At 47.2% G+C, this 21,350-nt stretch overlaps 1 long non-coding RNA gene across 7 annotated transcripts in view; it reads left to right on the top strand.

Moving 5' to 3' along the window:
• LOC109292208 overlaps positions 1-21,350 on the top strand; it is a 55,643-nt gene that overhangs the window by 8,219 nt on the left and 26,074 nt on the right. For 2 of the 7 annotated variants that reach the window (XR_002096070.1, XR_002096067.1), the window contains 2 exons: positions 8,143-8,248; positions 15,947-17,668. The exons of 1 other annotated variant lie outside the window; for it this stretch is intronic. This is a non-coding gene — a long non-coding RNA (uncharacterized LOC109292208). Of the gene's footprint in view, positions 1-4,561; positions 5,413-8,142; positions 8,249-15,946; positions 17,669-21,350 lie in introns of those variants that run through there. 4 more of the 7 variants (XR_002096068.1, XR_002096066.1, XR_002096073.1 and 1 more) reach the window with 3 other exon arrangements.

The following is a 21,350-nucleotide window of genomic DNA, read 5'->3' as shown; positions in this document are numbered from 1 at the left end:
TTTTTTTTTTTTTTTTACAGGAGGCCTGTCACCTGAGTTTTTCATTGTCTAAGGTCCAGTGAACAGGGCACTGGACTGGGATTTAATAGACTTGGGTTCTTTCCCTGACCTGTCATGCAATGCTGGGCAAGTCCTTTCTTGCCCCTCATTTGAAACCACAAGTCTAGAGCATGACTACACACCTATGAAACTTAATCCAAGTAACAGCAGTCTGTGTTTGTTCACTAGTCTTGCTGCATATACTGTATTTTAGTTCCTGGTCCCACACTTTGGTAATTTTTTGGCTTTGATGTATTTATTCTCTCCCCTCCTCTAGTTATCATGCCAGTTGTAAAAGGTGTGGTCTCTTCATGCTCTGATCCTGTCAGATTTCACAAGCAGGGGCAGATCGGGACGTGGTGTGGTGCCACATTTGCCAGCCTTCCTCCTCCTTGCCCTGGTTCTCCCAAGTGTTCCCTGCCAGCCTCAGAGAAGGCACAGGGAGGGGGATCCCATTTGTGGCTGCCACTGTGGGCAGCCAAACCCAACTTCCTAGCCAGTCACAAGTGGGGCAGCTGTGGCAGTGGGTGAGTCTCCCTTTCCAGCTCCCAGAGGTGTAAGTAGGGGGGGAAGGGAAGGGAAGAGAGGGGCGGAGATTCTTACTTGATTCAGAGACTTAAGAAAAGGTCCCAGCTGCTGCTCCTGCAACATGTTTGGTCTGTCCAGGCTGCGGGGGGTGGGGGGAATCTAAGAGGGGGGTCTTACAGCCTGCAGTGCTGGTCACCCTTTTTCAAAATCCTGGATCTGCCCATGCACACAAGTAAGGCAGATCTGGGCCAGTATATGAACAAGAGCATGCCCTGGAAAACCCAGTAGGCTGCAGGACCCAGCTCAGTGAATGCAGTAGGAACTACATTTCCCCAGAACTCCCCAGGATGGTGGTGTGAGGTTTGACAGTCTATCCTGTGCATAAGACAGGAAACAGGTTCTTGGAGTATTCTGACATGTGCCAGTGTTTAGTGTCCTGCTAAAATTTTGAGTTCAGCAACTGAGGGCAAGCACTTTGTCACGATGTACATGTGACAAACATTTCCTTTCTGTGGCTTTATAGTGTCACACAATTCAGGTCCATAAGGTTTGGGGGTTTCAGATGAGTTTGCAACATTGCAAACTAAGCCACATCCCCATGTAGTTTAGTTTGCAATGTTGCTACTTGTAACATTGCAGCCTGTAATCTGACAGCTTACTCCCTGGCCATGGGAGAGGTCACTGGGTGTGCTGGCGGCCTGAGAAGGCGGCAGGGATGGTGCATAGGGTGCTGGAAGCCCAGGCGGACTTGGGGAAGCTCGGGCTCAGCGAGCTTCCAGCACCCCATGCACCATTCCTGCTGCCTTCTCTGGCCACCAGCACACCCAGCTGCCCTTCTGCTGCCTCACCGTGTTGCCTCAGGGGTAAGCCAACCTGTTTCCAGCTGGTCCCAGGTGGCGGGCATAGTGCACAAAGTGCTAGAAGCCCCAGCAGGCTTGGGGAAGAGTTGAATCCGGCTGGGTGCTGCCTCCAAGCTGGGGCACCAAGCACCTAGCTGCTGGCAACCCACCCAGGGGGCACTGCCACCACAGAGGGAAGGACCAGGGCATCCCAACAGCTCAGGGGCTGCTTGGCCCATTGGTAGCTCACACCTACCCTTGGCCACAGGCAGGTTTTGTCGGAAAAACCCCCACAAAACGTTGGGCCCCCCGCTATAACAGTGACAGAAGCCCCTAAATTAAAATGGTGGGTTTCAGTTAAAAACTATTTACAAAGCTTCTGTTAGCCAGGAGGCTGGTTTAAGCCTAATTGAAAGTGGAGGATATATAACCACTGCCCTTGATTCAGGTTAAAATGTGCGAGACAACCAATCTCCTTTATGGAACAAGTAGTTGAAATAATAGGAGCTACTGCCCAAAACATGCTGTACAGGGCTGGTAGGAAACAGAGCCAGGCTGCTGCAGGTGTCATTTATGACCCTGAGATGAAGTGAAGGGCTTGTCTACACTGGGAAGTTATGTGGTGAATCAAGCAAGGCTATAAATTTATATTCCCCTAGCTACTCAGTATTGCCTTTCTAGGGTCATGTCTATGCAAGACATTTACTGCACAACAGACTAATTAGTTGCACAGTAAATGCACATCTACCTGTGCACCCCTATTGATTGAATCACGTGGAGTAAATTAGGAGGCAGGAGTAAATTAAATTAACTCTGCAGCAGGATAGTACTTGTACTCTGCAGCAGCACATGGCTGGGGCACAAAGGTGATTCAGTGCTGGGGCTGCCTGCTGGCTAGCTCTATATTAAAGCACCCTCATGCCTCAGCCAGCCCCTTTGCAGCACACAGAGCTGAGTTGGAGCAGCCCTGGGCTGGCAGGTTGACCCCTTGGGCTCCCTGCCAGCCAGGGCTGCTCCAATACAACTCAATGTGTATCACTGCCAGACACACATGCAAACAGTGTGCCTGGGAACAATAAACTCTGGAGCAATAGGTTCAAAGGCTAGGGATAGACATTCAAAAAGCCTGAGCCTGAATTGATTCAATCTTTGCAGGTTAGTCTAACCTGGCTAAGCTAAATCAGTTGGTAACCACACAGACATCCCAGACATGCAGGCACATGCCTGCAGTGGCTCAGGCTAGAAGCCGGGGGGCACTAGAGCAGTTCTCCCTTCCCTTTCACAGGGCTGAGCTGAGGGAGGCATGGCCCGGCCCTTGTAGGATTAGGGAGGAGTACCCCGCCTCCTTGATAACAGCATTTATCATCTCTGAGAGCATGCTGGGATGCTGGAGGAGTCTGGTTTAGCTTAAACCAGCAAGGGGTCTGGGACAGACATTAAACTGGTTTGGCCCAAATCAGTTATGTTGGATACTACATTCAACCAGGCTTATCTCAAACCATTGTCAAACTGGTTTATGTGCACTGAACATCTGTTCTGTTACAGGTTGCAAGTGGATTAAGCTTCCCCACACTTACTAATTCCTCATGGGGAATTAATGCCAGGTAGCAAATGTACTATGAATGCATACCCTCAATGACCTCACAGTAATTCCCCTATGTAGACGATCCATGAGAGAATGAGCGTGCTACTGGGTTTAGTGTTAACTGGAAAAGGGCTTGGAATTGTGGGCCAAGGGTCTTTAGCATTTTGATTCCTGCTGTGTTATGGAAACTGGACTTTGTGTATAGTCTCTGTAAATAATACGATTACATCAATAAAATGCTGGCCTCCCTCCTCAGTTTCTCATTTACCCAGAAGCAATCTGCAAGGCCTCAAGTTTTGGCCAATGGCTCAGATCAAAAGAGGTAATGGTGGGTTTTTTTTAGAGAATAGTGAATCTTGTCAAAAGCAGCGTATTAATTTCAAATATAAATGAAAGTTGTTGCTTTAAAAGCAATTTAAGCAAGCATTTGTAGAGTTTCTGATATTTCACTATTCTAGTTTCCAGGCTTTCAGTCACAATGTTTTAGTTATATTGCTTGACATAATCTTATTATCTTTTATAGGCTCCAGTTCATCCAAACCTTTCAATATGTGCTTAAATTTTAAGTTCTAAGTATATCAGTAAATCCAGCACCTGTTATTTGTTTGGTGGGACCAGATTTTGTTCCCTTCCCGAAGTGAAGGTAATCCTACCCTCTGTCATTTTAATTGGTTTGGTGTCTGCCTTTGTAACCTGCTTCCTAGTTCCCCACATAAAATCATAGAATAGAATCATAGAAAATTAGGTTTGGAAGGGACCTCAGGAGGTCATCTAGTCCAACCCTTATCTGTGAGACTGTTCTTCTGTTTATATTTCCTTATCCGTCTGGTGTTTTCCATCTTCCATAATTTCACCTTGGAACTTTTTCTTTTAACTTTACAAGCGACTCAGAAGGATTTCTTCAGTGCTGACTGTTAAGCATTGTTTCTCTGATACTGGCTTTATCTTTAGGCATTAATATACCAGGAGCTTAGATTCCAGGCTAAAATACTTTGACCAGGTGTACACTAGGAGCATGTTAGTGGTATTTGCTATACAAGATACTCTGCCAGCAAAACTCCCCTAGGTGTGGATGCATCTTATACTAGCAAAGCTATGCTACTGCTGTATAGGTTTTTTTTCCTCCTCCCAGTTCCCATCTCATCCCCCAACTAAATTAAGCTATATCAGGAATGGGGTCATTCTGATAGTAACACTGCATCCACACTAGTATCTCTGGCAGATACAGCTGTGTTGGTCACAAATCTTACCTCATTACTCCCCTGATCAATGTAGCTCTATGCCACTATAAAATTTTGTAGAGTACTGCCTGTATTATTTCCCAAATAGCCTTGATTGTAACTTTGCAAACAGAAGCATTAGGAGTGAGAAGGGAAATCTGATCTGTAGAATTTTTAGTATGCTGCCCTGCTGAAAAAAAATTAGTCTCTTTTTTTTTTCCAATTCATGCAGCCCATGCAGCATATATTTTTTTCTGGATCAATACTCTGGATCTGGAGCCTGTGAATAATGCAGAAGCCTCAACTTTTGCAAGTGTTACTGCACTATTGTCCCCTTTTGTTTCAAGCAGGGCATGGAATCATTCCAACCAGACCTGTAGCTACCCGATACGAGTCTTGAGCTCCCTTGGGATGAACCTTAAACACTGACTTCCTGAATTACCATCTCAAGTGGTGGGTGCAATAGAACTGAGCGAGCTATCATATTCCAGCGGCTGGCATTCACTGAAACATCTGCCTTGCCTGCATTGGGCTTCTTTATGTAATTGTGCACAGCTTCCAGCAAGTCATTTGAGAATATAAATTGAGTTTCTGCAAGTTGGAACCACCTGCTTCAGATGATTTTTTGGCAAGTTCTCTTACTTACCCTCCATCCAAGATTGTTCTTATTTTTCCAGCTGCCAAACCCATACAGTAGGTGCAGATTGCAGTTATTGTCACATTTAAGTTTAACTACACACATAGGATGAAAATTTGTCCATGTTGAACTATGTACTATTTTATTCCTCTCTGCTTTCCATCAGGGCTTAAGTGATGTGGATGCCATGTGCTGTCTCCGTGCAGAGAGGATGCTTGCCTGTGCATCTTCCTTATCAGAACGCAGGCCAGGCAAGCAGGAGACTGGTTCTCTTTCCACTTTGGCCATAGACTAGCTGTGGGACCTTGGGCAAGTCACTCAAAGCCACTTTGAATATGTGAGTTTTGCTTTTTAGGTGCTTCCTTTCTTGGGTGCTCAACTTAAGAACACATAAAGGTTCATGACATTCAGTCATGCTGTCTGAAATAAGTGGGAGCTTGGTTGTGAACAAAGTTTGTAGGTGATCAGCATCTCTATAAAAACCATTGGGTAGATTAATTATACAGGTCTATGCTGTTGAGGAAACAGGCCCACTCACCCACTCTGCATATTTCATCCTTGGAAATGAAGCAGTAGGGGACACTCGGGGGATGCCCCTCGTCCTGTATTCCAAACCGGGGTTTCTGGGCTGCTAAAGAATAGCAGTGTGGGACACCCCCAAGATGCCCACCCCACCTTATTTCTGGCTTAAATGGGTACAGAGTGGAAATGGGTGGGGATAATTTCCTCAGCAGCAAGACTGAGCATTAATATCTGCTGCTAGCAGGCACAGGTACATTATTTTCTTTCTATTTCAGGATTAAGGCTCAGATTCTCAAAGGTGTTTATGTGCCTAAATAAGAGCTAAATAAATGTTTTTGAGAATCTGGGATTAAGGTCTCATCCAGCTGCTGCTGTAGTAAACTTTAGGAATGCCAAAATTCCCATTACATCTTACTGTCAGGCTATCTTCTTTGGAGATGAGCAAGCTTTGGGAACTCTCAAAGTCACTAGGGTGTACCTGGTTTGCAGAAAATGGAGGAGATTCCAACACACAGTTGCTTAATAGGGACAAGTGTCCCACAGAGATGATAGATCCCACTATGCAATAGTCCATCAAGCTGCTGTGATCCAGATGGAGATGTGGGGACTTGTTTGTCTCTGAAACATAACCCTGGAACACAAGGCCATTCTGAACTGCGCTGTAGATCTCTAGTTTCTCTTAGGTATGCAGGCTGCAGCATAGCCACCTCTGACTGGCTCAAATTCGTCCCACTTTAGTGGCAACCAGAGAATATTCCTATCATATAGTAGTTCCACCAAACCCATGCCACATTGATCACTGGTCTGAGAATAGTACCCAGTGGAGGAGTGCAAATATGGGAGGCCAGCACCAACATATCAAACATCCCTTTTGGCAATTGCCCCTGCTTTGAGCCACTTTTAAAGGTAGTCTTTCTTCAGTTAAAGCCAGAGGGATTCAGGGGGACAACATGCAGAAACTGCATTACACTGCCTGGTTTGTGGCTATAGCATAGAGAGAATACTTCAGTCTTCAAGGCCATCTACACCCTTCTACAGCACTTAAGCAACCAGCCACCCATGCCTGAAATATAAAGAGTCTTGTGAGTGCAGACAGACATAATAATTGAAACGTTTCCAAGTGAAATACACTTGGAAATGTTTCATAAAGGAAATGTTTTAGCCAGGGGGCACATGTACGCCCCTGTGCTGTTCCCAGCTGGAATGTTTCAAAATGCTGCAGCCTTCCCTAGCATCAGCCAGCGGCCACAGAGCACACTGCAGCAACCTGCAGGGACAGAAGGTAGAGGGGAGAGGACAAGTGGAGCGGGGGGGGCAGGAACCTCCCCCCCCCCGGCTTAAAACAAGGACTCTGACACTTGAGCTCCTATCTCTTCTACCTTGTCTCTCCCTCTCAGCTGAGCAGAGAGGTAAGGGTATGGGGCTGGAGGGACCAGCTCCAGTGGTAGTGGGGCTCTAGGAGTCAGCAGGGGTGGTTGGAGGGGTAAGCCTAGCTCCATGTCTGGAAGGGGTCCCAGCAGAAAGTGTAGGGGGTCACACTGGGGACCTGGTGTGGGACCCAGCAGCCGGACAGCTGGCAGACTATTCTTCCCAGTCTCCCTCCACCCTCCATTCACCCACAACCAAAAGTGAAACACCCCCAGAGTATTTGCTGTAAAGAGGTGCCATTCTGGAGCATTTCAGCCCCTTTTAGAACATTCCAAAGGGGTTGCACATTTTGTATGGCTGCCATTTGAATCGTTTCAGAGGTTTTTGAAACACCTTAATTGTTACATCTGTCCACACACTGCATCTCTAATCCATCCACGTTCTTCCGTTGCTGGAGTCTATTACTGTTTCCTCCTCTGTTTCCAATCTGTTTATATCTGGAACCCCTTTCACTCCCTGCTTCAGAGTCCATTGTCTTATGATGAGTTGTAGGCTTGTTTTTGTCCAGGGTGGGACTCCACTTTCCTTTGGAGAACTAGACTATTCACAAGCCTGGTCCTGTTCAGCAACTCTTTGATCTTATTGCTGGAAGTGATGGATGAGGCACAATCTCCTGATCCTGGTTGGGTTGTTAGAGAAAAAAACATCTCTTGATTTGAGAGCTGGGAGGGCTGATCAAGAATCACAGAGAGATTATAGCTGTGGGAACCCACGGTGCCAGGAGGAGCTAGCCACTTCCCAGAATATAGCTGTGTGCTGGGCGCATGCAGATCATATGCTAGGGATGTACAAGGAAAGAACTGGCAGCTTCCAAAAATGGCTTCAACCTCCCTTCTGCTAAGGGAGCAACACTGCTTAAGTGGGTAGGAAGGGGAGGGCAACACGGTCAGCACATCTCAGCAGTCCCACTGGCTTGGCACTGATGGGTGCCCAATGCTTCATTGGGTGGAGTATTTCCTACAGTGCTGGGGACTCAGCATGCAGAAATCTTCATCATTGTGGTTGGTCTGGAGCATGCTGCTCTCCTCCTATGTGCATTTGGCCCAGGTTACAGATCTGAATGTTTTGAGCAAGGCAGGGCATAGACACTGCATACTTTGTGGCTCTGGAGATGTTTTTTTTCCATGAAGGTTTCCTAGCAGTTGCACTCACAGCAAGGAATGATTCTACCATTTGTTCCCAAGTCAAATTACAGTATCATGCAAAGTGGAAGAAATGTGGTGAATGGTACGGGGCGGGGGGGGGAAGCTATACATGTGACAAAAGCTCAAAATACTAATGAAAACAATATAATAGCAGGCTTGCCCTTTTCCTGACTTCCTCCTCTCATTTGCTATTTGATAGCTGTTTGCACATTCAAGAAGCAAGGAGTTAGAAAAGCAGCAGAGAAAAACCAAGTGATACCTTTACAAGTGATGCTTCTTTTAGGAACCAGGGGCTGAGAGTGGAGGTGTGGAAACCACCCCAGGAAGGAGCTGCAATATTCTGTTGAAGGGCTAGCTTGTTCTGTATCTCTGGGGACTGGCTGCTTCTTTACATCCTAGTCTTCATGGATATTTAATTTGCTTAAGAGTAATGCAGCCTGAATATGCACCTTGCATTAGCATGAGTTTCTGAAGTAATGCAGCTGTTTTTTTTTCTGCAGAGCCCAAGCACTGCAGGGGTTGTGAGGGCTTTGACATGGCTTCTCACTTTTGTTCTTGCACATTTATGCATGGGATGTCAAAAGCAAATCCTACTGCTGTGGATGCAAACTCCTCTGAGTAAAGGAGTGTGGTGGGATTCAGCATAGCATCCATGCTGTGATGCAGAGCCCCGATCCATGAGGACTCTCTGTGGCAGCATTCAGGGTAGATCTTGTGGTTACCCAAAGTTGGCGTGTGAGGTTATCCCAGTGTGTAGTGATTTGGAGGGGGATTTGGCAGATACAGTATACCCTGAGCTGAGGTCCCCTTCTTTCCAACTTCCAAGCAGCCCAGCTACTCAGCCTGGAAAATTTCGCCCCAAACAGCTTTTCATCCTGAAAGTCAAGTTGCTACCTGCCGCTGTCACTCCTACACATTCAGATCTTTATAGCAGGGCTTTCTGGAGAAGCTGCTTCCTCCCCTCTCTCCTCCAAGCACATCAACATAATTAACATGCTATTTAAACAAATTAAACAACTCTAAGGAAATTCTCTAGCCAAAATCCTTCTCTACTCTGTAGAGAGTATGGCTAAGTACATACAATCAAAAAAGCCAGAGACTGAATCAATTCATTCTTCACAGGTTAGTCTAAGCTGCGTAGATTGAACCGATAAGCAAGTGAACAGACATTCATTTTTGATTCCAGAAATGCAGCCAAATGCCTGCAGCGGCCCAAGCCAGAAGCCTGGGGTGGGGGGCACTACAGCATACTTCCCTGCTCGGCTGGAGCAGACAGCTGGACCAAGGCTAGTCCGCCCACCCTGCAAGGTGGGGTTTGTGGGGAAGGTGCAAAGCATCCTGGAGGGCATCTGGGGCAGAAGTTCAATAAACAGATTTAACCTAAATAAGTTAACTGTGATACTATATCCATCCAGGTTTATCTTAAACTGGTTTCAGCCAGTTTGAAAGTGGTTTATGTACTCTGAACTTCCATTGTGTTACAGATTTGAATCAGTTTCCAATTACATACCTGTTTATGTGCAATTTCTGTCCCTAGCCTAAAACAGCATGAGAGTCCAATGGGCTTCATGGATTTCATAGACATTAGAGCTGGAAGGGACCTTGGAAGATCGTTGGGTCCACCCCAGGGGCAGGAAGTCAGCTGGGGTCATAGGATCCCAGCAAGATAAACATCCACATTTCTCTTGAAGGTATTCAAAGTAGGTGCTTGAACCACCTCTGATGGCAGGCTGTTCCAGACCTTGGGGGCTCAGGCAGTAAAGAAGTTCTTCCTTATGTCCAGCCTGAAATGGTCTTGTAGTAGTTTATGACCGTTCGACCTTGTCATCCCTTGGGGCACTCTGGTGAACAAACGTTCCCCCTGATACTGGAGGTCACCCCTGGTAAACTTATAGGTAGCCATCAGATCACCCCGAGCCTGCACTTTTCCAGGCTAAAGAGCCCCATGGTTCTCAGCCTCTCATCGTAAGGTCTGTTTTCCTGACCTCTGATCATGCGCGTGGCTCTTCTCTGGACTCTCTCAAGCTTCTCCACATCCGTTTTTAATTGTGGAGCCCAAAACTGGACGCAGTACTCCAGCTGCGGCCTCACCAAGGCCGAGTACAAGGGGAGAATGACGTCTCGGGATTTGCTTGAGAAGCATCTATGGATGCAAGCTAGCATTTTGCTCGCTTTACCAGCAGCAGAATCACACTGAAGGCTCATGTTCATAAGGTTCACAAGGTTCAGGTTCTGAGGAAAGCAAGGATGTTGCCAAGAATGATCCTACCCTATGCCCAATTTTTTTCCTTGCTGACATGGGTGTGAGAGCTAGAGTAAGGCTAAAGCCAGAAGAATCAGTCAGGGTGCAACTGGCATCAACATCCGGTTCTCTCTTTAAGCAACTTAAATTTATATAGTCCAGTTTGTGGGGCCCAATCTTGTTTCCCTTACTATCCAGACAAGTAAAAGAATGTATGTGGCCCCCATTACCACAGGATCAAAGCACGTAATAGTCATTTAACACATTTATCCTTGAATACCGCTTTGAGCCAGGATTGTGCTATTATCCCTGATACAGATGGGGACCCCAGACACAGAGAGATGCAGGCCAACTCTATGCACAACTTTTATACAGTTATGTCATTTAGGAGCATGAGGGTTTTTTATATAATGGTACAAGTGCTGGTGTAGATGCAGTTATACTGGTATACTTATGCCTGGAAAAATTAAATCTCATACTGCATGGTATGATTAAAACCACATGACTTCTGTGTCTAGACAAATCTTGCATGATATGCCAAAAGTCATGCTAGAAGTGTGTGGTAGAGGAGAGAACTGACCCCAGGTCTATCCCAGCCTTAGGCTCACCCTCTACTGCGTTTCTTCAGCTATGGGTCTGGGCCAAGGAAACTGCTCCAAGGGTAAGGCAAGTAGCATTTGATTATTTGGATTTGATCACGCACTACACACAGTCACCCTGCAATATCCAGGGTGCTTTCAGTTTCCCTGTAAAGTCTAAATTTCTAGGGTTTCAAAGCCATGTGAGCTGAATATTATTAGAAGCAATGATAATATTTTAGAGGCTGTTCCCTTGCGTATGTGATGGTGTTACAATGAGTTATAAGCCGAGGCAGGCAGAGTTCAGGAGAGAAAATTGCTAATAAGTTCAGTCATTTCAGATATTGGAGGTAGCATTGGGTCTAAAACTTGTGTCGTGTAAGCAAGAATCACCTCACCCACCCACACTTGCTAAATATTTAGTCATTTTTAACAAGTTAAACAAAGCCCTTTGATTGGATTTATGCTAATAGCTCTCCTGTAGGCATTTCTAATTCATTTACATTTCATTTTAAAATTGCCTGTGTACATTTCTGATGTGCACTAGCACCATTAGCAGATAAAAAGGAACAAGTAACAGGTCACAGACGCCACAAGATGGCAATAGTTGAAGAGCAATTTGTTTCAGGAAGAAGCTGTCTGGCTTCTTTAGCAAACCTGTGCTGTATTTAGAAGGGCACCACACCAGAAAGGTCTGTTTGTGCATTAACCTTAGCACTTACGTGGCATTTTCATTCAGCAAGCTCAAAGTAATTTCTAGAAGGGGTTTTCATTCCTATTTTGCAGAGGAAGAAAAGAAGGAGAGAAAAGACAAGTCACTCACCCAAGGTCACTAGCAGAGCTAGAAACAGAATCCAGGTCTCTCGGTTCCTGGTCTTCTGTTTCATCCAACATACCCTGCTGCCAAGTCTATGCAACCGTGGGTAACTTTGGGAGGAAAATAAACGCTATAGAGCACGTACGCAACAGGATCACTGTTGCGGCCCTCAGGGGAGTTCTTCAGTGGGAGAATTACAGGTCCTAGTCTGGTCATAAAAAACTCAACACGCTTTCCCTGCAAAATAGCTAGCTCAGAGCTCACTAGTACTCCTGGGCTCAGGCTAAAGGGACTCATTTGGTTTGGCTGGAAAGTGTGCCACTGAGCAGAGCTCCACTTTTCAGGACCCTAACGCCTGGCAAGTGAACAGACATTCACTTTTGATTGTGGAAATGCAGCCACATGTCTGCAGTGGCCCAGGCCAGAAGCCGGGTGGAGAGACTAGAGCACGCCTCCCTGCTTGGCTGGAGCAGACCGCTTGGGCCAAAGTTAGCCTGCCCACCCCACAAGGTGGGGCTTGCAGGGCAGGTGCAAAACATCCTGGGATTGGGGGACTGTGAGTTAACTTGAATCTGGAAGGCATCTGGGACAGAAGTTCAATAACTTGATTTAACCTAAATCAGTTAACCTATATCACCTACATCCAGTTTTATCTTAAACTGATTTCGGCCATTTTAAAAGTGGTTTGTGAGCACCAAATTTCTGTTACGTTACAGATTTTAACTGGTTTCCAGTCACTTACAGGCTAGGGACAGAAGTTACATGTGAACTGGTTTAAGTGATCAGAAGCTGGTTTAAACCTGTAATGGAACATAAGTTCAGTGCATATAAATGAGTTTCAAAATGGCTGAAACTGGTTTAAGGTAAACCTGGTTGAATGTAGTATATCAGACTTAACTGATTTGGGTCAAACTGGTTTATGGAACTTCTGTCCCAGACCCTTTGCTGATTTAAGTTAAATCAGAGTCCCCCAGCATCCCAACATGCTTTTCAGCCCTGGGCTGGGCTGGGCTGGGCTGTCTGCTCCAGGGAGCACGGCTGGCCCTACCCCTCTGCTCCCTAGCCAGAGCAGGGGTGGGGACATGGCCAGACACCAGCCTGCATGGCAGGGGTTTTATTCCTCCTTCCCTCCTCTCTCCCCCTGGGAACTGCAGCCAGGGTCTGCCTGGCCAAGGCAGAGCAGCCTCTTTTAGGATCCTCCTCCCCTCCCCACTCCAGCAGCAGGGGCAGGGGCATGGCCAGACTCCAGCTGCCATGTTCCCACCATCCGCAGGCCTCACCCAGGGTGAGGCTGGGGCTGTGGCTGTGGGGCTGAGCTGGGTTGACTAATAGGCGCTGCTGAGGGTGGGCATGGAGGGGCTTCTGAGCCAGCCTGGGCAGCCACGGGCACAACCCACACAGCCAATCCGGCTGCCAAGGTGCCTGCCCACAGCTGCAGTGGTGTTGCCTCCATGCCACTGCCTAGTGAGCCCCTGCCTGTGTATGCCAGCCCAAGGTGTCATGGACCCACAGCTGGCTGGGAAGTGTGCTGCCCCTGTGGCCCAGCCTGGGCTGGCCCCACTATCTACTTGCCTCACTCCGGACTGAGTGGGGCTGGCTGTGGGTGCTGGGTGGGCATGGAAGAGTCGGCCCAGACTGGGCTGGATTGTGTGAGCAGGACTGTTCCCGGTCAGCTGTGGGTCCGTGACAGCCTGGCCTGGGCTGGGTGTGGGGAGCTAGGAGCAATCCGGGTGCACAGCTCCCGTGGCCCTAGCCTGAGCTGTAGCCAGCTGAGAAGGGCCCTGCCCCTGTGGCCCAACCTAGACCGGCCCCTCTGCACCTGCCCTTAGTAGTGCCTGTGGGCCAGCCTGGCTCACCCTGCAGTCCTGGGCAAGGTGGGTAGAGGGCAGGGCCATGCCAGCCAGCTCTGGCCACACACCCCGCCGTGCAAGTGGCCAGTGGGGTAGAAAGCCGGTCAGACCCAGGCTGGGGTCCCTGTGCCTGTTCCCGAGAGGGGAGACAGACAGGGGAGTTTAATTCCCCTCTGTGCCCCCACCTTCATCTGAGGCTGCTGCCCACCTGGCTCTGGCTATGCCCCCTGCTGCACGAGCGGCCAGCAGGACGGAAAGCTGGGCTGAGCCCAGCTGGGGTCACTGTGCTGGTGAAACAGAGGGGAGATAGGAGAGTTTAATCCTCCTCCCTGTCCCCTTCACCGGAGGTGCTGCCTGGGCTGGTGTCTGACCATATCGCCCCCCACACTGCCCCAGGGACAAGCCTGGCAAGAGCTGCTTCCCCCTTCCCCCTCCAGGCACACCCTGGCTGGGGTCCCTGCAGGCCAGATGGGGGTTTAAACCCCTCCCCAATCGCTGCTGCTGAAGGGAAGGGAGGGCTCAATCTAGCACCCCCCGGCTTCTGGCTTGAGCCACCACAGGCATGTGGCTGTATTTCCAGAATCAAAAGTGAATGTCTGTTCACATGCAAATAGCTTCAATCTATGCAGGTTAGACTAACCTGCAAAGATCAAACTGATTCAGGCTCGAGCTTTTTGAATATCTGTACATAGCCATACCAGTTTATGTGTAATTTCTGTCCCTAGGCCAGACGTCTGAATGCGTGTGTGGCCAGGGAACCCAACACCCTGTTACATCTATATTCCAGAATTTTCTCAGCCCTCCTAAAAACTCAGTTGTATATAGCCATCATACTACCAATAGCAGCGGCCAATCTGTGATGCTTAACGTGGCGGCAAAAAAAAAAAAAAAAAAAAAAAAAAAAAAAAAAAAAAAAAAAAAAAAAAAAAAAAAAAAAAAAAAAAAAAAAAAAGGAAATCCAGATACCAAGTTTGGGGGATGCCTTCACAGCCCCCTAGGTGACCAAACAAACCCCCTGGCACAGGATGAATTAAGTATGACATAAATATGGTGCAATAAATAAAGCCCCTTGATCAGGATTAATAATGTAGTTGGGAGCTTAGTATCCAGGCCATTTAAAGAGCCACATACCTCAGCTCTTACTCGCTCAGTTGTTCATGAATATATGTTTTACTGCAATAAGTCCTGTTCCAAACAGGGCCGTGCCTCAGCCCAGCAGAGGAGGTCACTGGCACGGTGCGGCGCCTGCTACAAAGCACAGATAGGGCCGAGGTATTTATTCCATAGCAAGTGGAGTTCCCAGAACTTCTCCTCGGTTGAAGCAAATGACTTTGCTTATAAACAAAAGGTTCAGAGTGATTATATATTTATCTCCTCAATTCGAGTAATGCAGTTCTTCCCTCACTAGAGTCCTTGAGTCTCTACTCTGAGACTCTAGTGCTTTGTTATCTGACTGGAACAATTGGTAACGTAGTGGCTTGACTAGGGTCCATGAGAGGTTAGAGACAGGATTTTCAACCAGGAGCACAAGCAAAAGTTACTGGAAACTCAGGAAGAGTGCTCCCCGGCTAGCAATGATCCTCTGCAGGCCTCAGCCTCTCTCACAATAGGTCAGGCTAATTTTCAGGGAAGACCCCCTTTCAATGGGGCCAAGGCTTCTTTGGAAGGCCAAGGTAGTCTGGGAAAGGGGGAATGCTGAGAAAAGAGAGGAAGAAATAAGGGCAGGGCAAACCATATGACATATGCTCAGCCTCCCCTTGCTGCAGCCTTGCAACATGCTTCTACTGCCGTGAGCAGCTCATGCAGATTTACTACCTTCCTACTCATGCCACCGCGTTTAACATCGCCACTGCATCTGCACTTGTCCAGCCAGCATTGGGTCAGCTGTAAATGGCACCAGTTTATGCATCTGTGCTCACACACCACATAACCTTCTGCCAAGCTGGAGGCAGCAGGAGAGGAATCAAGAAAGAAGTTATGGAGGGATAAAGACTTAATGATGGGCTTAAGCAGCAAAGGGGGAAAGAGAAAAAAAGAGATGCAATGGCCAGTCCTCATTCTCTGGCCACTGGTTTGTCCTGGAGCTCCAAGGAGTCCAGGCAGGGACCAGCAGCCAGTGGGTCACATTGTTGCTGTTACAGGTGGCCTGGAGCAGTCCCCTTTTGAGCTGGGGCTGCGCAGTGTGCTAACCACTAGATCAGACTGCTTCCCCAAGGGGCTTTTGAAATGTTAAATGAAAGATCTCCAGCAATCGATCACGCTCAATAAAGGGTAGATGAGGAGCGGTGCTCCAGCTCGTTGCTGTAATAGATATTAAATGCAAAATCTATGTTAATGCACTGAGGTTTGGCACAGTTTATGCTCATAAGGTTGTGCAGTCAGGAAGGTGATGCCCTTAGAGACAGAGAAGTCAGGAAATGAAACAGTTCTCTTGGTGAGATTAACTTACCCAAATTGTACATCTGCATACAGTTATGTGCTTACTAATTAGACTGATCCCGTATATTTTTATGCAGAGCTGCATGTATCCTGGGGGTGGGATGGAGCTCTTCTGAGCATCTTGAAGTCTGGTGCTTCCTTGAAGAACAGCTGTTCAGATGGTGTCCTGTACTGTGGGCCAGGGATGACCACATTAAGACAATTACAAGTGAAAGTAAAGGCCGATTCTCAGCTGAGGTAAAGTGAAGTCTGTGGAGCTACACAGATAAGCAACAGCTGAGGATCTGCGTCAGCTTTTTAAACTGTCACCCCTGCAAACTGTGCCTTACCCAGCAAATGCAGCACCAAGCCATAGCCGCTGCCCAAGCCTTGTAGAAATGCTCTAAAAGCAGCAGGTGATGCAGAAGCCATTACATCTCTGGGCAATCTGTTCCAGAGGCTTGTTGCCCTCAATGCAAAAAATACTGCACCTCATTTCTAGTCCAAAGCTTCTAGCTACAGCTTCCAGCTATTGGTCTCACTGGGTGTGTCTATATGGTGCAAGACAGTGTTAGGCCAGAACTTGATCTACGTATACTAGTTTTGCAAACAGAAGGCATACAGATGCATCAGTACAGTACTGCATCCAGGGCATTAGGTGACTACTTAGATTAGGGGCAACACCTTGCTGATATGCCTATACTGCTTTCAGTTCTGAAGCTAATAATGCATGCTGGCATGGCTTAGGTATTTCTGCATGGCACTGTCTTGCACTGTGTGGACTGTATACCACCTAGATGGTTTACAGTGAACCTGGGGTATCTGCACAGCACTGCATTTTGCCATGAAGTCATACCCATTACCTCTTTTTTTTCTAGACTGAGGAGCTGCCTATAGACCTCTCTTTCCCAAGATGATATTTATAGACCCTAATCAAATCACCTCTTTTTTTGGATAAGATAAATCAGTTGAGCTTCATAAATCTCTGCCCTGTCTCTCTCAAACAGCCAAGTTGTACAAGGAAAGGGGGAGAGAAGCAGAGATGTTTAGTTTGGGGAGAGGGGACAATAACAGCAGCTTTCAGGCTGCCACGAAGAGGGGGAACAACTAACCGTTTTCCCTTGCTACAGAGGGCAAGACACGAGGCAATGGGTTTAAACTGCAGCAAAGCAGATTTGGATGAAATCTCAGGGAAAACATCTTTACTGTAAGATCAGTAGGACAGTGGAATAAGCTGCCAGGTAAACCGTGGAATCTACTTCCTTAGAGGTTTTCAAGAGGCTGAATAAGCATCTGGAACGCGGGCAACCTGCCCTTGCAGTGAGCGCTGGGAGCTGAGGTCAGGAACTAGTTAGGAGTCAAATTAAGGTGAGGAAATGGAAAAATGGGCTGAAGAGTCATAGGTCAGTGTCAGGGCCAGGAATCCCAAGTCTAGGGCAGGACATGAGGGCCAGGACTGGGAAGGGGGACAAGGTAAATGCAGAAGCTGGGGGCTGGGAGCACAAGAATTAGGACTGGAGCTGGGAGGTAGGGGCATGCAGGAAACAGGGCAGGAGCGGGAGGCAAATTCACAACTGGTCAGAGAGCAGGGCAGAGCTGCCAGCTCTGCTGGCACTGAGTAGCTGACGTCCTCCGGGAGGATGGCCCTTATACCCTGAGGTCTGGCGTCCTGGAGCCAATCAGGTGTTCAGGCACAACTGGACCCAAACAGGTGGCTTGTGGCAGGCCTTGGGCTTGGTGTAAGCCATGGCTAGGCAATGTTTTTGGCCAGAGTGCCGAAAAAATTGCAATGTCTACCTTGTAAGGTGCCGGCATGTGAGAAAAACAAAACCAGGGTGAGGGGTATATGGCAGGGTGCACTGCATATTAATATAGTTAATAATCATAAATGCTGGGTTTTTTTTTTTACCATAAATACCAGGTTTTCTAAAAATTCTAAACCTGGTGACAGTAAATAAAACTTCATATACTATCTTTGTTGTTGTGTATTTTTTTTGTTAATTATGTTGTGATGAGAAAGAGAAAAAAGAGAAAGACAAAAAGGGGAGAAAAAGAGAGAGAGAAAGAGGGGAAGAGAAAGAAAAGGAGAGGAGAAAAAGAGAAAAAAGGAGAGAAGAGAGAGAGAACCAGACATACATGTACACATGGACAGAGAACCAGACACACGTGCACATGCGCAGAACCACCCACGCGCAAACACAGAGAACCAGACACACACACACAAACACACCCAGAACAAATGCGTGCATGTACACACTCCCAGAACCAGACACACGTGTGCCTGCATGCACACACAGACACACAGAACCAGACATATGCATGCAGACAGAAACAGAACCAGACATACAGATGCACATGTACACACACAGACACAACCGTAGACACACACACAGAACCAGACACACAAACACACGTGTGCGTGTGACCGCATGGCTAGGCTGCTGGACCACAGGACAAAGTCCGATCTGATGATGCCCTGGGCCTGCTGCAGCTCCTGTGCTTCCTGGTCCGTCCATTCAGCCAGCTGCAGGGGCAGCACTGGGGTAGCTGCTGCCTGCCATGGGGCCTGGGCTGCTTGCAGCAGGGCTTGCAGCCTCTCAGTCGCCTTTGGAAGCAGCCTGGCCTCCATGGCTGACAGCAGCTGCCCAGAGCCGAGGCCAGCAGTGGCATGGCTAGCAAAATGGCCTCATGTGCCATGCTCTGGCACATGTGCTGGGGGTTGCCGACACCTGATGTAGGCCATTAACGCTAATGATCATCATCAGCAACAAGGGTTCTGCAGGCCAAGCTATGGCTGAAGTTACACAGGGGCAGCCCCAGCTGTTTTCGGGTTACAGCTCCTGCGAAGCCAGGGCTCACGTGAGTATTCCCACTGCCCGAGTAGAATAAAAAAGTGCTTTAACTGTGTCAAACCTGGAACAACTGGGCCTGTTTTGTTTCACTTACCACAAGTGTGATGTTTGTGCTTCTGTTGCCAAGCCAGGCCAGACAGGAAGAACATCCATGACTTAGGATAGCTCAGAACATTATGGGGCAAGCATGGAGAACTGCAAAGCGAATGTGCCTGGAATGGGAGCAATGACAAATGCTATGGTAACTGCAAGGTAAGAGGCTGATAAAGGTCCAGTTTACTGCATGATCTTACCTGCAGCCATTCTAACTGAGAGCAGAGAAATGCTGGGGTGTACTAGTTAGATTATATTAAATGCACACAGGCACAGCAGTTGGAGGTGTGATTATCTACCAACTGCCCTCTTGACACTGTGCTGTGAACCCAACCGTCTAATACTTACTCACCGTGGTGAACATTTAATACCTGAATTAGAATTTGTGCCCATGAATAATCCAGTGGAAGGCAATGGCACGCTCACATGGGTAAGTACTTCTTAACAGAAGCACAGGATACACTCTTAGGCTAAAGATGACTCTGAGCACATTCCACTGATTCCCTAAAGAGAAATAAAGATACAGATATAAAAAACATGTGAACCATCATCATTTACTCATCAGCTGCAGTAAACAAAGGCAGGCAACGCAGACGATTCTGTGTTAGTTTACTGTAATTTGACATTTGATTTGACTTTATTTACATCAAGAGGATAAAGACAACATTTATATCAAGAGGCTGTATTCAGACTCATACTGTGAATGCAGGCTCAATATATTTTCTCAGATCAACAGGCCAGGTAACTTGCAGGGGGGGGGGGCGGTCAGTGAGGTTTCACCAGAAGTGAATTGGGACTATCGTGCCTGCTTCCTCTCAGGTCAATGTTCTTTTCCTAATGATGGCTGAGGTCTGATACACAAGTCTGTGGTAGGAGAGACTTTAACCTCTCTGGACAGTCCATCGCTGACCTCCGAGTAGCTGTTCTTAGAGAACAAAAGTTTAAAAATGAACTTAAACGCAAAATTGAGGAACACGAAATCATCCACAGACTGGATTGTATTAAGTATGGTCTAAACAGAGACTATGGATATTTATCCCATGTCCTGGATTAGCTTTTGTGATTCCCTTGGGTGGGTTTACTACTTGTTTGCCTCTCCCAACATTGCTCCCTCTCCCTCCTCTCCCTTCCCTTCCTCCCTCTTTCCCTTCCCTGTCTTTTGTATTCACATCATTCCCTGTACTTGATACGCTCTTCTGTGCACATCTTTTCACAGCATATGATGAGGTGAGCTCAGGTTCACAAAAGCTTCTGCTTATACATCTCTAATTTAGTTAGTCTATAAGGTGCAAATCTATCCTAAAGCCTGAGACATCACTCCTGAGGAAGGCTGACCAAACCTTGCTTTGATGTACTTTGCCATGTGTATTTCAAACCTGGCTTCTGCGATCGCTGCTATTGTCTTACCTCATGTCAAGTATGGAAATCTCAAGCATGAGTAGTCCAAAAGCAAGAAAACCAAGCCCTTCCCTTCCAAGTGGAGAGGAATGAGAATCGTCAGTCACAAATGGGCTTCAGGAGCCTGCATGCCTCTTCATTTTGTTCTTTGCTTAGAAATGCTATCTTGTGATTACCTTCCACTCCTAAAAGAAGTGGCTACTACAGATGCACTGAACTAGTGGCTTTCACCAAGGATGTGCCTGCTGGTTTTGGTCTAGGCTTTGTAACTGGTGATCTCAGGTACGGCAATAGCAAGAGACTGAACCTAGGACCAAAGAGGTCCCATCCAACCCTTTGTTTCTATAACAAGCCTCTTTGCTATCTCCCTGCCATCACCGCTGCTGGCTTGCTGTTCAGCTGTGTCTGTTCTGGCCCATGATGGAGCTATGGGCTGCTCTAAGCCCATGTTGAGAGGTGGTACATTAAAGCAAACAGAACAGGTTAGAAGACATGGGGCAGTGGTTGGTACAGTTGAGATCTTGCTGTGGTAAAGGCTTGAATGAAACATTGAGAACCAGTAGAGCTCACATCCTACCCAACCTTACTGGTTTTAGTCAAGTGAAGCATGCAGATATGTATTTGCAGGATCAGGCCCTACAATACCTAATGCTATGCATGATATTATGGTAATAACCTCGTTTTTGCTTGTTAGGGAACATGGGTTCAGATATTACTAAGAAATCTCGTTTGCTGTTACATATGTAACATGTATCCCAAGTCTTTTTTTTTATCCTATTGGGACTCTTTCACAGTGCCTGTATATCCCTACGGTAATATCCACCAGTGACTCACTATATTTCATTTCCTCCCCATCATCCTTTCTCACTGTTCCTGACATGACTTTTTTGGATCTTCCATTGAATGCAATGTTTTCCCTCAATTGATTGGAGTCAGCCTCTTTTCTAACTCTGCTTCTAATAACAGTTTGCTTTGATGTCTTAACGCAGGGTCCTCACTGCTTCTGTTTTCTTTGATCTTGCACAAACTTTGATGCATCCTTTCAAACTTTAGGGAATGAAGCTCAGAAATGTGCCAGTTTGTAGATCATAGAGTGCCAGCTCTTATGTGTCTTCACAGGAGATGCAGAAATCTGGGTGAATGGTTGAGATCCTGTTGT

The sequence above is a fragment of the Gavialis gangeticus genome, unplaced genomic scaffold, assembly GCF_001723915.1.
Source record: "Gavialis gangeticus isolate Ggan-Ray unplaced genomic scaffold, GavGan_comp1, whole genome shotgun sequence".
Taxonomy (NCBI): domain Eukaryota; kingdom Metazoa; phylum Chordata; order Crocodylia; family Gavialidae; genus Gavialis; species Gavialis gangeticus.
This window is presented reverse-complemented; position numbering and strand designations above follow the sequence as displayed.